This window comes from Cherax quadricarinatus, chromosome 39 (assembly GCF_038502225.1).
Source record: "Cherax quadricarinatus isolate ZL_2023a chromosome 39, ASM3850222v1, whole genome shotgun sequence".
NCBI classification, from domain to species: Eukaryota; Metazoa; Arthropoda; class Malacostraca; order Decapoda; family Parastacidae; genus Cherax; species Cherax quadricarinatus.
Window position 1 is genome coordinate 28,159,642 of NC_091330.1, and position 14,610 is coordinate 28,174,251.

The 14,610-nt window shown below is 48.8% G+C and overlaps 1 protein-coding gene across 4 annotated transcripts in view; it reads right to left on the reverse strand.

The window, feature by feature from the left end:
* LOC128694822 (breast cancer anti-estrogen resistance protein 3 homolog) overlaps positions 1-14,610 on the reverse strand; it is a 680,692-nt gene that overhangs the window by 421,162 nt on the left and 244,920 nt on the right. The gene's annotated exons all lie outside the window — the stretch shown is intronic.

A 14,610-nucleotide genomic window follows, 5' to 3' on the forward strand; every position in this document is an offset into this window, starting at 1 on the left:
AAAACGAACAGTCGCGGAAATAAAGAAAACTATGATTATAGTAAACAACGGGGGTAACTTATCTAGCTTGCTAGAGGAGTCCTTCCACAGGTAATCACTTGTATATACATGTAACCTGTTTCCCTACCCCTGCGGCTCGACCCTGGGTCAAGCGCCTCTGATGGTTGCTTGATCGATCAGGCTGTTCCTGCCGGTGGCCCACATATCCATCATAACCTGGTTGATCTAGCACACAGTGGAAGTAGTGATCCAATTTCCTCTTGATCTGAGGAATTAAGGCGTTCCAATTCCTTGGATGAAGAGCCTTTCACCAACAACAAGACACCACTGTGGGAATTTAATTCTAACCCAAAAAGCAGGTTTCATACTGGCAACATACTGAGCGTAATTCTCTATAATACCTTGACTTGTGTTTGTAATATTGTCATGGTGGTGTACAAGTGATGCAGTGTTAAATATTACTATATTTAAAAACAAGCGCTCCATACAACCTTGATGACACTCGTGTAGTCTTGAAATCTGATAAACCAACCAGCAGACAATTGATTAGAAAAAAAGTTAGGAGCAGACAAAATTGAACCATGAGAATAAACTCTCACCAAGCCTCAGCGGGCAGTGAGGAACAACCTTCCCTCACTACTTTCCGCATTTCCCTTCACAATCTCTGACCATTTCTGCTGACGCATTTCCAAGGTACTTCCGCCCGAGGTCCGTCGCAGATAGACTTCTCTTCCATGGTTCCAACCTGGAGGGTGTTCCGGGTGTCAATGACCCTGCGGTCCGGTCCTTGACCAGGCTTCTCGGTAGATCAGGACCTAATCAACCAGGCTGTTACTGCTGGCCACACGTAGTCCAACGTACGAACCACAGCTCGGCCGATCGGGCACTGACTTTACGTATCTGCCCAACTCTTCCTTGAAGGCAGCCAGGGGTCTGTTGGTAATTCCCATATGTATGATGAGAGGCTGTTGAACAGTCTTGGGCTCCGGACATTTATTGTGTTTTCTCTTAGTGTACTAGTGGCACTCCTGCTTTTCATTAGGGTATGTTGCACCCTCTACCAAGTATTTGCTTTCGTAAGGAGTGATTTTTGTGTGCAGATTTGGTACCAGTTTCTCTGGGATTTTCCAGATGTAGGTTATGATGCAGCTTTTTCGCCTGCGTTCCAGGGAGTACAGGTCAAGGGACTTCCAACGTTCTCAGTAATTACGGTGCTGGACTATATTAATACGTGCAATAAAAGTTCTCCGTACATTATCTAGAGCTACATTTTCACCTTATTTCAGCCTAGAGAGAACACGTGACTTAGCGTGTCATCATTGGCATGGCATCTATTGTTATGCAAATTCACATTATTTATACTCCAATTTTCCTCTAATAACTCTCTTTTTTGTAGTCCCTACAAAAGAGGCTTCGTGGTATCAGTCAAAATTTTAATAAACAAGTCGAGCCTGCCAACTGGGCTGGGTGCCGCTACCTGTTCTAGACGAGGAAAGAATGAAGAACTCAAATGAGACACTGCATACAAAATTCAAGAGGACCTTGAAATGGAACGAAAGAAACACGTGGAAAACCTGAAGTAATGTCAGCTGACCTTTCTCTCAAAGAACACAATGAGACAAATGTCACGACAGCCAGGAAGATAACGGGGTGGATAGTGAGAACTTTCAGAACAAGGGAAATAGTTCTAATATTTTATAAATAGCTTGTGCTCTCTGGTTTAGAATATCGTTCAGTGTTGACGGCCCCGTTCAGGGCAGGAGAGATATCAGAGCTGGAACAAATACAGAGATCATTTACGACCCGCATGGAGCCAGTAAAGAATTGAAATTACTGATAACGCCTTAGTCTTAAATATATATTTACTAGAGAGAGACAGAGATGAAAGAAGAAACAGAGAGATACATGGTAATATATACCCAGAAAGTACTTGAGGGCTTTGCCCTAAATCTGCTCATTACCATAACATATTGGAGTGAGAGATATGGGAGGAAAGGCAAAACAAATCAGTGAAAAACAGGGCTGCGGTGGGAACAATAAGGGAACACTGTATCAACGTCCGTGGATCTTACCAGAAGATATAAACACTGCTAGGACTATTGTAGCAGTCTTCAAGAGGAAACTGGATAAGTATCTTAACTAGGTGCCAGATCAACCAGGCTCACTGTGATGGATTGTGGGGCAGCAGGGCGCCAGCAGCAACAACCTGGTTGACCAGGCAAACACCAGACGAGCCTGACCCAAGGCCGGGCTACGAGAGTAGAAAAACTCTCGAAACTCATTAAAGGCACAATGTAAACAAAAGCTATGTTTCTCCGTTATATAACCACTACACAAGAATGTGGCTTGTACAGAGACAAAGGGGGTTAAAAATTATCCCCCTGAGCTGCGTGGGTTCACCTAGTGGTGGTCCAGTAATGGTTCATTAGCTAGGGAAGCTTCACAAGAGACTTCACACCCTCAAGAAAGCTAACAGCAAGCTGCAGTGTAATGACGTGACGACGCTGTGACGTGTAAATCCCATTTCATAATAGTGGTTCTGCGTGAGGTGCCAGAGACTTTTTAATTTTTAGCGCCGGTGACCGGAGTACCTGTGACTTGGGCTGATCTGCCAACATGCCTAAATCAGTAGTGGAGACTGAATTAATATATCTTGAAGGATGTTTTTTGGGGCCAACATCCCAGCTGCCTGGTCAGAGACCAGGCCTCCTGGTGGATCAAGGCCTGATGAACTAGACTGTTATTGCTTGCCACACGTTGTACAATGTGCAAATCACAGCCTGGTTATCAGGAATTGATTTGAGTAACTTATCCGGTTCTCTCTTGAAGACAGCCAAAGATTTGTTGGTAATTCTTCTTATTAACATAGGGAGGGTGGTGAAGAGTCGGTGAGTACTGACACTCGTCGAGTTCTCTCGCTTAAACTTCTCTTGACTGGTAGCTACTGCTAGCGTCCAGCTGATGGGTGATGATCACAACACTTCCCAGGCTGCAGGTTGGTCACAACACTTCCCAGGCTGCAGGTTGGTCACAACACTTCACTTCCTAGGCTGCAGGTTGGTCACAACACTTCACTTCCCAGGCTGCAGGTTGGTCACGATACTTCACTTCCCAAGCTGTAGGTTGGTCACAACACTTCACTTCCCAGGCTGCAGGTTGGTTACAACACTTCGCATCCTATGCTGCAGGTTTGTCACAACACTTCACTTCCCAGGCTGCAGGTTGGTCACAACACCTCACTTCCCAGGCTGTAGGTTGGTCACAACACTTCACTTCCCAGGCTGTAGGTTGGTCACAACACTTCACTTCCCAGGCTGCAGGTTGGTCACAACACTTCACTTCCCAGGCTGCAGGTTGGTCACAACACTTCACTTCCCAGGCTGCAGGTTGGTCACAACACTTCACTTCCCAGGCTGTAGGTTGGTCACAACACTTCACTTCCCAGGCTGTAGGTTGGTCACAACACTTCACTTCCCAGGCAGTAGGTTGGTCACAACACTTCACTTCCCAGGCTGTAGGTTGGTCACAACACTTCACTTCCCAGGCTGCAGGTTGGTCACAACACTTCACTTCCCAGGCTGCAGGTTGGTCACAACACCTCACTTCCCAGGCTGTAGGTTGGTCACAACACTTCACTTCCCAGGCTGTAGGTTGGTCACAACACTTCACTTCCCAGACTGCAGGTTGGTCACAACACTTCGCATCCCAGGCTGCAGGTTGGTCACAACATTTCACTTTCCAGGCTGCAGGTTGGTCACAACCTCTCACTTCCCAGGCTGCAGGTTGGTCACAACACTTCACTTCCCAGGCTGTAGGTTGGTCACAACACTTCACTTCCCAGGCTGCAGGTTGGTCACAACACTTCACTTCCCAGGCTGCAGGTTGGTCACAACACTTCATTTCCCAGTCTGCAGGTTGACCACAACACTTCCCAGTCTGCAGGTTGGCCACAACACTTCCCAGTCTGCAGGTTGGCCACAACAATTCCCAGTCTGCAGGTTGGCCACAACACTTCCCAGGCTGCAGGTTGGTCACAACACTTCACTTCCCAGGCTGCAGGGTGATGGTAACAACACTTCACCCTCTTCCTTCCCACGCACCCGTGACCCGTGACTTCCTCATCATCTTGTCCCTCAGCTGTGGAATGACTAGGAGGAAAGTGGTGATAGGGGAAGGGGAGAGGGACGGCAAATCCCTAGATTATGAAAGATCCTCATTTTCAACACACAAGAACCCCCGTGCTTGAGGAAGTAGGGAAGTGAGGGAAAAGGAAGACCATCCTGGTGCACCACTGTAAACCCACAACACTCCCTGTAAGTGCAAGACGCCTATCAATGGAATTCCTCCTCATTCCCTACCTGGTGTAATATCTATCAGATCAAAATTTAATTTCTTTGTATAGTATACAAACTGTAGTTTACATGAAATAAAGTATTGTTAAACTCAAATAAAGCCCTCTGACATGCATGAGAGTTTCAGGCAAGCATGCTACGTATGCATCTTTCTGATGCAACGGGTGATTGATGCCTTTACATAGCTCAGCTGAGGAAAGACGTTGCTAAAGTAACAAACAATGGTCTAACAGGAAACAGAGTCAAAGTCAGAAATTCCTTAACGTTTATACAAGTGGACGTAACGCAAGAAACAAAGACAAAAGACGAACTGAGTTAAATTGCACATGCAGGCAACCTGCTTTGTACAAGCAATGTATTTCCTCCATGAAGGAGGTGCGGGAAATTCAGGGTGCAGTATCAGGCGTCAAAGTTAGTTTCACACGTTGCCCACCACGGTACTGTGGCCCAGAGGCAAGTGCTGGGTAACTTTGAACGTTCCCACAAGTTGACAAGTGGGGGTGGTGAGGACGAGTGTGAGTGGTGAAGTGTGAGTGAAGACAAGTGTGAGTGGTGAAGACAAGTGTCAGTGATGAGGACAAGTGTGAGTGGTGAGAACAAGTGTGAGTGGTGAGGACAAGTGTGAGTGGTGAGGACAAGCGTAGATGGTGAGGACAAGTGTGACTGGTGAGGACAAGTGTGAGTGCTGAGGACAAGTATGACTGGTGAGGACAAGTGTGAGTGATAAGGACAAGTGTGGGTGGTGAGGACAAGTGTGGGTGGTAATGACAAGCGTGGGTGATGAGGACAATTGTGAGTGGTGAGGACAAGTGTGGGTGGTGAGGACAAGTGTGGGTGGTGACGACAAGCGTGGGTGATGAGGACAAGTGTGAGTGGTGAGGACAAGTGTGGGTGGTGAGGACAAGTGTGGGTGGTGAGGATAAGTGTGGGTGGCGAGGACAAGTGTGAGTGGTGAGGACAAGTGTGAGTGTTGAGGACAAGCGTAGATGGTGAGGACAAGTGTGACTGGTGAGGACAAGTGTGAGTGCTGAGGACAAGTATGACTGGTGAGGACAAGTGTGAGTGATAAGGACAAGTGTGGGTGGTGAGGACAAGTGTGGGTGGTAATGACAAGCGTGGGTGATGAGGACAATTGTGAGTGGTGAGGACAAGTGTGGGTGGTGAGGACAAGTGTGGGTGGTGACGACAAGCGTGGGTGATGAGGACAAGTGTGAGTGGTGAGGACAAGTGTGGGTGGTGAGGACAAGTGTGGGTGGTGAGGATAAGTGTGGGTGGCGAGGACAAGTGTGGGTGGCGAGGACAAGTGTGGGTGGTGAGGACAAGTGTGGGTGGTGAGGACAAGTGTGGGTGGTGAGGACAAGTGTGGGTGGCGAGGACAAGTGTGGGTGGTGAGGACAAGTGTGGGTGGTGAGGAAAAGTGTGAGTGGTGAGGACAAGTGTGGGTGGTGAGGACAAGTGTGGGTGGTGAGGACAAGTGTGGGTGGTGAGGACAAGTGTGGGTGGTGAGGGCAAGTGTGGGTGGTGAGGACAAGTGTGGGTGGCGAGGACAAGTGTGGGTGGTGAGGACAAGTGTGGGTGGTGAGGACAAGTGTGGGTGGAGTGGACAAGTCTGAGTGGTGAGGACAAGTGTGGGTGAGGAGGACAAGTGTGGGTGGTGAGGACAAGTGTGGGTGGTGAAGACAAGTGTGGGTGGTGTCGACAAGCGTGGGTGATGAGGGCAAGTGTGAGTGGTGAGGACAAGTGTGGGTGGTGAGGACAAGTGTGGGTGATGAGGAAAAGTGTGAGTGGTGAGGACACGTGTGGGTGGTGAGGACAAGTGTGAGTGATGTGGCCAAGTGTGAGTGGTGAGAACAAGTGTGAGTGGTGAGGACAAGTGTGGGTGGTGAGGACAAGTGTGAGTGATGAGGACAAGTGTTGTTGGTGAGGATAAGTATGAGTGGTGAGGATAAGTGTGAGTTAAAAGGACAAGTGTGAGTGATGAGGACAAGTGTGGGTGGTGAGGACAAGTGTGAGTGATGAGGACAAGTGTGGGTGGTGAGGAGAAGTGTGAGTGATGAGGACAAGTTTGGGTGGTGAGGACAAGTGTGGGTGGTGAGGACAAGTGTGGGTGGTGAAGACAAGCGTGGGTGGTGAGGACAAGTGTGGGTGGTGAGGACAAGTGTGGGTGATGAGGACAAGTGTGGGTGGTGAGGACAAGTGTGGGTGGTGAGGACAAGTGTGGGTGGTGAGGACAAGTGTGGGTGGTGAGGACAAGTGTGAGTGATGAGGACAAGTGTGGTTGGTGAGGATAAATATGAGTGATGAGGATAAGTGTGAGTGAAGAGGACAAGTGTGAGTGGTGAGGACAAGTGTGGGTGGTGAGGACAAGTGTGAGTGATGAGGACAAGTGTGGGTGGTGAGGACAAGTGTCGGTGGTGAGGACAACTCTTGGTGATGAGGACAAGTGTGGGTGGTGTGGATAAGAGAGTGGTGAGGACAAGTGTGGGTGGTGAGGAGAAATGTGGGTGGTGAGGACAATTGTGGGTGGTGAGGACAAGTGAGGGTGATGAGGACAAGTGTGGGTGGTGGCGGCAAGTGTGGGTGATGAGGACAAGTGTGGGTGGTGAGGACAAGTGTGGGTGGTGAGGACAAGTGTGGGTGGTGAGGACAAGTGTGGGTGGTGAGGACAAGTGTGGGTGGTGAGGACAAGTGTGGGTGGTGAGGACAAGTGTGTGTGATGAGGACAAGTGCGAGTCATGAGGACAAGTGTGGGTGGTGAGGACAAGTGTGGATGGTGAGGACAAGTGTGAGTGGTGAGGACAAATGTGGGTGGTGAAGACAAGTGTGAGTGGTGAGGACAAGTGTGGGTGGTGAAGACAAGTGTGGGTGGTGAGGACAAGTGTGGGTGGTGAGGACAAGTGTGGGTGATGAGGACAAGTGTGGGTGGTGAGGACAAGTGTGGGTGGTGAGGACAAGTGTGGGTGGTGAGGACAAGTGTGGTTGGTGAGGACAAGTGTGGGTGGTGAGGACAAGTGTGTGTGATGAGGACAAGTGTGGGTGCTTTGGACAAGTCTGGGTGGTAAGGACAAGTGTGGGAGAGGTGGACAAGTGTGGGTTGTGAGGACAAGTGTCTGTGTTGAGGACGAGTGTGGGTTGTGAGGACAAGTGTAAGTGGTGAGGACAAGTGTGGGTGGTGAGGAAAAGTGTGAGTGGTGAGGACAAGTGTGGGTGATGAGGACAAGTGTGGGTAGTGAGGACAAGTGTGGGTGGTGAGGACAAGTGTGAGTGGTGAGGACAAGTGTGAGTGGTGAGGACAAGTGTGAGTGGTGAGGACAACTGTGGGTGATGAGGACAAGTGTGGGTGGTGAGGACAAGTGTGGGTGGTGAGGACAAGTGTGGGTGGTGAGGACAAGTGTGGATGGTGAGGACAAGTGTATGTGATGATTACAAGTGCGAGTCATGAGGACAAGTGTGGGTGGTGAGGACAAGTGTGGGTGGTGAGGACAGGTGTGAGTGGTGAGGACAAGTGTGGGTGGTGAGGACAAGTGTGGATGGTGAGGACAGGTGTGAGTGGTGAGGACAAGTGTGGGTGGTGAGGACAAGTGTGGATGGTGAGGACAAGTGTATGTGATGAGGACAAGTGCGAGTCATGAGGACAAGTGTGGGTGGTGAGGACAAGTGTGGGTGATGAGGACAGGTGTGAGTGGTGAGGACAAGTGTGGGTGGTGAGGACAAGTGTGGGTGGTGAGGACAAGTGTGGGTGGTGAGGACAAGTGTGGGTAGTGAGGACAGGTGTGAGTGGTGAGGACAAGTGTGAGTGGTGAGAACAAGTGTGGGTGGTGAGGACAAGTCTGGGTGGTAAGGACAAGTGTGTGTGAGGTGGACAAGTGTGGGTGGTGAGGACAAGTGTCTGTGGTGAGGACGAGTGTGGGTGGTAAGGACAAGTGTGAGTGGTGAGGACAAGTGTGAGTGGTGAGAAAAAGTCTGGGTGGTGAGGAAAAGTGTGAACAGTGAGGACAAGTGTGGGTGGTGAGGATAAGTATGAGTGGTGAGGACAAGTGTGGGTGGTGAGATCAAGTGTGGGTGGTGAGGACAAGTGTGAGTGGTGAGGACAAGTGTGGGTGGTGAGGACAAGTGTGGGTGGTGAGGACAAGTGTGGGTGGTGAGGACAAGTGTGAGTGATGAGGACAGGTGCGAGTCATGAGGACAAGTGTGAGTGGTGAGGACAAGTGTGAGTGGTGAGGACAAGTGTGGGTGGTGAGGACAAGTGTGGGTGGTGAGGACAGGTGTGGGTGGTGAGGACAAGTGTGGGTGGTGAGGACAGGTGTGGGTGATGAGGACAGGTGTGGGTGGTGAGGACAAGTGCGGGTGGTGAGGACAAGTGTGGGTGGTGAGGACAAGTGTGGGTGGTGAGGACAAGTGTGAGTGGTGAGGACAAGTGTGGGTGGTGAGGACAAGTGTTGGTGGTGAGGACAGGTGTGGGTGGTGAGGACAAGTGTGGGTGGTGAGAACAAGCGTGGGAGGTGAGGACAAGTGTGGGTGGTGAGGACAAGTGTGGGTGGTGAGGACAAGTGTGAGTGGTGAGGACAAGTGTGGGTGGTGAGGACAAGTGTTGGTGGTGAGGACAGGTGTGGGTGGTGAGGACAAGTGTGGGTGGTGAGAACAAGCGTGGGAGGTGAGGACAAGTGTGGGTGGTGAGGACAAGTGTGGGTGGTGAGGACAAATGTGGGTGGTGAGGACAATAGTGGGTGGTGAGGACAAGTGTGAGTTGTGAGGACAAGTGTGGGTGGTGAGGACAAGTGTGGATGGTGAAGACAGGTGAGGACAAGTGTGGGTGATGAATACAAGTGTGGGTGGTTTGGACAAGTCTGGGTGGTAAGGGCAAGTGTGGGTGGTGAGGACGAGTGAGGGTGGTGAGGACAAGTGTGAGTGGTGAGAACAAGTGTGGGTGGTGAGGACAAGTGTGGGTGGTGAGGACAAGTGTGGGTGGTGAGAACAAGTGTGGGTGGTGAGGAAAATTGTGAGTGGTGAGGACAAGTGTGGGTGGTGAGAACAAGTGTGGGTGGTGAGGACAAGTGTGGGTGGTGAGGACAAGTGTGGGTGGTGAGGACAAGTGTGGGTGGTGAGGACAAGTGTGGATGGTGAGGACAAGTGTGGGTGGCGAGGACAAGTGTGGGTGGCAAGGACAAGTGTGGGTGGTGAGGACAAGTGTGGGTGGTGAGGACAAGTGTGGGGGGTGAGGACAAGTGTGGGTGGTGAGGACAAGTGTGGGTGGTGAGGACAAGTGTGGGTGGTGAGGACAAGTGTGGGTGGTGAGGACAAGTGTGGGTGGTGAGGACAAGTGTGGGTGGTGAGGACAAGTGTGGGTGGCGAGGACAAGTGTGGATGGCAAGGACAAGTGTGGGTGGTGAGGACAAGTGTGGGTGGTGAGGACAAGTGTGGGTGGTGAGGACAAGTGTGGGTGGTGAGGACAAGTGTGGGTGGTGAGGACAAGTGTCAGTACATAGTAACCTGCGTATATAAGAATCACTTCACCCTTTAAACTCTGTGATACTGTAAACTAAGAATATTTTTTTCTTTTTGTAATTAAGGTTTTGTAATTGATTAGGTTTAAATATATTTAAAATTTAACATGGAAAAAACTTAGACACGAGTTTTTAGGGAAATTTCTCATAAACTTCTAAGTAAAACACTAATTTTGTCTATAACCGAACATGTTGACTTTTTTCTACGAGTTGATTTTAACGCTCAAGTTTAAAACTTCACAGAAAAACACATGTGAGATTAACCCCAGAGAGACTACAGTAATGGTCAATGGTTGACTCACCTGTATTAACCCCAGAGAGACTACAGTAGTGGTCAATGATTGACTCACCTGTATTAACCCCAGAGAGACTACAGTAGTGGTCAATGATTGACTCACCTGTATTAACCCCAGAGAGACTACAGTAGTGGTCAGTGGTTGACTCACCTGTATTAACCCCAGAGAGACTACAGTAGTGGTCAGTGGTTGACTCACCTGTATTAACCCCAGAGAGACTACAGTAGTGGTCAGTGGTTGACTCACCTGTATTAACCCCAGAGAGACTACAGTAGTGGTCAATGATTGACTCACCTGGATTAACCCCAGAGAGACTACAGTAGTGGTCAGTGGTTGACTCACCTGTATTAACCCCAGAGAGACTACAGTAGTGGTCAGTGGTTGACTCACCTGTATTAACCCCAGAGAGACTACAGTAGTGGTCAATGATTGACTCACCTGGATTAACCCCAGAGAGACTACAGTAGTGGTCAGTGGTTGACTCACCTGTATTAACCCCAGAGAGACTACAGTAGTGGTCAATGATTGACTCACCTGTATTAACCCCAGAGAGACTACAGTAGTGGTCAGTGGTTGACTCACCTGTATTAACCCCAGAGAGACTACAGTAGTGGTCAGTGGTTGACTCACCTGTATTAACCCCAGAGAGACTACAATAGTGGTCAATATTTGACTCACTTGTATTAACCGCAGAGAGACTACAGTAGTGGTCAGTGGTTGACTCACCTGTATTAACCCCAGAGAGACTACAGTAGTGGTCAGTGGTTGACTCACCTGTATTAACCCCAGAGAGACTACAGTAGTGGTCAGTGGTTGACTCACCTGTATTAACCCCAGAGAGACTACAATAGTGGTCAATATTTGACTCACTTGTATTAACCCCGGAGAGACTACAGTAGTGGTCAATGGTTGACTCACCTGTATTAACCCCAGAGAGACTACAGTAGTGGTCAATGGTTGACTCGCCTGTATTAACCGCAGAGAGACTACAGTAATGGTCAGAGGCTGACTCATCTGTATTAACCCCAGAGAGACTACAGTAATGGTCAATGGTTGACTCACCTGTATTAACCCCAGAGAGACTACAGTAGTGGTCAGTGGTTGACTCACCTGTATTAATCCCAGAGAGACTACAGTAGTGGTCAGTGGCGGACTCACCTTTTATTAACCCCAGAGAGGCTACAGTAGTGGTCAATGGTTGACTCACCTGCATTAACCCCAGAGAGACTACAGTAATGGTCAGTGGCGGACTCACCTGTATTAACCCCAGAGAGACTACAGTAGTGATCAGTGGTTGACTCACCTGTATTAACCCCAGAGAGACTACAGTAATGGTTAGTGGCGGACTCACCTGTATTAACCCCAGAGAGACTACAGTAGTGATCAGTGGTTGACTCACCTGTATTTACCCCAGAGAGACTACAGTAATGGTTAGTGGCGGACTCACCTGTATTAACCCCAGAGAGACTACAGTAGCGGTCAGGGGTTCATTCACTTGTACAGTTGGTAGACGGGAATCAATGTATACATATGTCAGACTATCAGAGGGAAGAGTCCACAACAGCAGGTAGGTGATCAATGCACCTGTCGCACAGGTGAGAAGCCTTCGTAGCTGGTAATGACCAGTGATTAATACACCTGTCGGACCCATGCAGGTGAGAAGCCAGATCAGTTTATAATTACCCGAGAGCAATACACCTGTAACACTCACACAAGTGAAAACAGAATGTATTTCATTAAACGCTCAAGTTATGTGGTTCGTCCAGTATGGATGGAGGCTGGATCCTACTTCTGTTAATTACCGCGCTGTGTCCCGTCTGGTTGTATTATAGGTTCCAGACAGGTGAGAAGCCATACTTGGAGGTAGTGGCTAGGGATCCATCAACAAGAAGACAGTGGTGGGAGCAACATCTTATCAGTAACATCTAGAACAAGCACATGCCGGGGATGACCTCCCGGAGCTCCCTACCCGCCTTGCGTGTTCTTATCTCTACCCTCACGTACATCACAGGCCAGAAACGTGAATGTAAATCTTCCTCGAGCTGGGGACAATAACAAATAAATATCAACACATGCGTGAGCCGTAGGTGTTACGGTTAACGACCTGGTTGAGCCGGGACGGTGCGGCTGACTCCATCCTTACTAGTGTGTTCGAGGCACAGAATACAAAGGTGTACCGTAGATACAGACAAAGATGCTGCGCAAGATTTTGTGACGAAGTATTGTGTGTAGACCTTAATTTGATCATTCACTGATGAAGCTCTTACAGAGCAAAACGCTACCCAAATCAAAGTTTGTATTACACCTGTGAAGATTCACAGGTGATTCCCGTGGTGAGATTCCAAGTTTTTGGTTGCTGGTCTTCAGTCAGGATGTTGCCAGCAGCACGCAGTCCACCGTACTACAGCATGGTTGATCAAGAATCTTCTTGACTTTATCAAACTTAATAACCTTTTTTTCAGGTTATAAAATCCTATGAGAATCTGAGGAAAGCTGAAAATGTACATAAAAATATAGGCCACTCGGCCTTGGCCCGAGTGGCCCGCTGCCCCACGTATCCATCACAGCCTGGTTGATTTGGATGTATATAGTGGCAGATGCTGGTAGTGTGCTTTATTAAATCAATATTATAATACCAAGAACTTGATGAATAAGAGACATGTTGTCTGACACAGCAACACTCCGCAGTCTTGCTACAAAAAATATCTACAACTCCACTGCTACATCTCTGGCCCACGTCTTAGTCTTGACCTATTTCCACTAGTAAACCCTGCCTACATAGGTATTTATGTGTGATGTAAACCAAGTCTTCCGGTGGGCCACTGACAACTATATGATGTTCAACGAGGACATATTTCAGTTACTCCGTTTTGAAAAAGTTGAATTTAAGTCTTAAACGGAGTACATAACAGACTCGAAATGCTTCATGGAGCGGAAGTTCAATGTGAGAGACTCTGGAGTAGCAATGCCAAGGGATCTCGCATTCAAGAATCACAACAGTGTTGTTATCGCAACCACATGGGCTCTGGTGGCCTGGTGGTTAACGCTCTCGCTTCACACGGTGAGGGCCTGGGTTCGATTCCCAGCCAGAGTAGAAACATTGGACGTGTTTCTTTCCACCTGTTGTCTATGTTCCCCATCAGTAAAATGGGTACCTGGGTGTTAGTCGACTGGTGTGGGTCGCATCCTGGGACACTGACCTAAGGAGGCCTGGTCACAGACCGGGCCGCGGGGGCGTTGACCCCCGGAACTCTCTCCAGATAAACAAGGAAAATGAAAATTTGGATAACCGGACCATCGTTATCGAGCCGATGATGATTCTCTTTAAGTATCGCTATACACTAACAGCCTCCTCCAGGGTAGCAGAAATAACTGAACTGGAAAATGTAAAGAGAACCTTGTATAAACTCAGTCATGTTTCTGAACTACTGGGAACGCCTGAAGTCTCTTAAACTGTACAGAATGTAGGCGAGAAGATGCTTCATTATTTACTTCTGGATAAGTCTGAAGGGACTGGTCCCGACCTGCTCATTAATATTGCTCCATGTGAAAGCAAGAGAAGGTATTTCGCAGGAGGCGCGAAATACCTCTAGCCACAAACGATGGATATACAAAGGGAGAACTCATTAAGCGTAATGTTATTAAGACGTTTCAACATCCTTCATGCACAAGGCAGATTATCAACAAACCGCTGGTTGTCTTCATGAGGGACGCTGATAAACTCAAGTCAATCCCTGATCAACCTGGCTGTGGTGCATACTAGATGTGGCTGGCACCAATAGCCTGCTTATTCAGGCCACCTACCAGGGAGGGGGATGGGGGCCGGCACTGGTCTGGGACCGAGCCGCGGGGGCGGTGACCCCCTGAAACCAACTCCAGGTCGACTCAAAGTGATGCAGTGTTAGCACCACAAATCGTTGAACAAATTACTCAGTGAGTACCGGGTACCAAACTGGAGACCAGGAAGCTGCAGGAGAGTGAGGGAGCGTGTTGTGGGTCTCCTACATGAAGTACTGGAGGAGCTACAGCATCGTACTTACACTCTCACGTCAGCTTTAACACATCTACCGCCAATTAAGAAGTCAGCCAAGTCGCTCCGGTCGATAAATTCGATGGAATGTGGCCGGTTCCTCAGCTAAGTCGTTCTACAACATTCTCCTTCACTCCTGTAATATTCAGTGGTCTCGTTTCTCCTCTCATTACATTCTCTCCTTTCAGCATTTATCTACTATACTCCTTTCTGCCACTTCCTATCGCCTCCCTCCTCCTCCTCTCAACATTTAACCCCTTCCCTCCCCCCCCCCTCCTTAAATACTGTGCATACGATGGTATTATAACTAATTAGAGTATGTATACATTGTATTATTATTACTATTATTATTATGATCATTCCGAAATGGTGTAGACACATCACTTTCATCGTTATAATCCGCTGCAGCGACGTAATATTGCTCAGAG